Raw genomic sequence first — 2,190 nt, forward strand, 5'->3', positions numbered from 1 at the left:
CTTAAAACATCTGAATCTTATCAAAATTAAGTGCTATTTCTAACTTAGAAATAACATATTTAATACAACTTTGCAATTTATTAAAATGGTCATTTGAAAATAAATAAATCATCAACAAAAAAAATCTGAATAAACCGAATATACGCTGAGATTTAGGTATATTATATACAATTTGATGCAAAATCTAAAAGTTTTAAATTAGCCGCAATAAAAAGAAGTTATAAAACATACCTTTATTAAAATTGGTTCTATAACATCATTTTATAACAGCATTCTAATAAGTTTTCCTTGTCTTTACTTTACGGCAAATTATTTTTGTAATGGCTAGTTAATGAGACAATAATTTTCTATGAGCCACTTCCTCAACGTTGTCAAAACAACGTTTTATTAACGTTGGCAAAGTATCACTTTTTCAACGTTTTTCAACTACCACATTTTCAACGTTGGTATATGTAACGTTGAATAAACGCTGTTTCATAAATAGCTTATATACGTTGAAAAAGCAGCTTATGTCTAACGTTGATAAACCTTAAACATAGTGACGTTTTTACAGTGATTATTTGCGTAATTTTATTCAACGTTAAATAAACGAGAGTTTTTGAGAAGATAATATACGTTGAAATTTATTCGCTTATTCAACGTTGAAAATGTGACGTTTAAAAGGCGGTTTATTTTTAACGTTGATAAAGCGCAGATTTTGAATCGTCTTTAAAGTGGCTTTTTGCGTAAGTTGATTCCATTTTGAACAAACGTTTTTTTTGAGACGCCTAAAATACGTTACAATTTCAACGCTTATTCAAGGTTGAAATTTACCGCGATTTAGTATACAAAAACAAACATTGATTCAACGTTGAAAGCGCGTTGTAATTGTGACTGCAACGCTTTTTCTACGCTGCGACCGGTTTTCAACGTTGATTCAACGCTGATGGAAATATAGTTATGTAATAAAAATAGCGACATTTATTTTTAAAAACATTAGTATAATAAGAATCTGGGATGCTAAAAGATGTATAGGGCAACGGGTGCAATTTGTTGTACAAGAGCACAAATTATATTATAAAAAACAAACAATATTCAGGAAAAGGTTATAATTGAGGCAGTATAGACACGTGCCTCTAGCCTATAAATCCTCTGGTCCCCAAATTTTGTTAACACACTTTTTGAAAAAGTACGATTTTTGTACTCGAAGTATTTAAAACCATGTACCATTAGAAAGAAAGAACAAAAAAACAAGAACAATTTTCATAATAATATACGTTTCTTTTAATACACAACAATAGTTACGAAACTCCGTAACATCTATGAGTTGACTCACTCAAGAGTTTAAATTCGCTGTCATCGGCCCTTTTTATTTTGATTTGTTTGTTGTAAATTCTTTTGTTTTGTAAAGTGTTTTTTTGTGTGTATTTTGCTTGTTTTCGTTTATATTTTATTTGTTTAATATTTTTGCAATTATTTTTGGTTATTAAAACTATTATGATTATTATATTTATATTATAAGTTTTTTTTTAACAAGAACCGATTTTATGACATCGTTAGTTTTTACATTTTGTCAATTTATTACTGTTTGTAACTGTAACTATGTATGCATAAACAATAGTTGTATGGAAGTACAAGTTATATTGATTTATTTTATTTATTCTAATTTTTCTTGTTATAACTATTATTCTCTCTATTAAGTATTTATTTAATATTATTATTATTTATATAATGTTTATTTTTTTATTTTTATGTTATTATTATTTATTTAATATTACTATTACTATTTATTTAATATTATTATTATTATTTATTTAATATTACTATTTTTTATTTAGTATGATTATTTATTTAATATTGTAATTATTATGAATGTGTTGTATTAATTATTATCATATGTATGTATTGTAATTATTATTATTTGCTATTGCATTACTTTTATTAAATATCTTTAAATATGTATAATATATGTATTATTATTGATATTACTACTTTCATTTTTTTTCAGAATTTTATTATTGTCATTAATATCAGCAGAGGCGATTTTACGGGTTCACGGGGTGTGGGGGTTGTCCCCTCCCCCCCCCCCTTCATTCCTCTCCAAAGAAGCTGATTTTCAAGTTATAGTCGGTTTTTTTACGAATTTAATCGCAAGTTGGGTATTTGACACCATTTTGTTGGATAAATTTTAGTTTTGAGGATCTATTTTTT

General features: G+C 26.3%; 1 long non-coding RNA gene across 1 annotated transcript in view; it reads right to left on the bottom strand.

Annotated features, from left to right (window-relative positions):
- LOC136076396 (uncharacterized) overlaps window positions 1-526 on the bottom strand; it is a 7,267-nt gene extending 6,741 nt beyond the window's left edge. The window contains exon 1 of the long non-coding RNA XR_010636233.1: window positions 232-526. This is a non-coding gene — a long non-coding RNA (uncharacterized LOC136076396). The remainder of the gene's footprint in view (window positions 1-231) is intronic.
- Window positions 527-2,190: the final 1,664 nt, after the last annotated feature.

The sequence above is a fragment of the Hydra vulgaris genome, chromosome 02 (assembly GCF_038396675.1).
Source record: "Hydra vulgaris chromosome 02, alternate assembly HydraT2T_AEP".
In the NCBI taxonomy this organism is placed as follows: Eukaryota; Metazoa; Cnidaria; class Hydrozoa; order Anthoathecata; family Hydridae; genus Hydra; species Hydra vulgaris.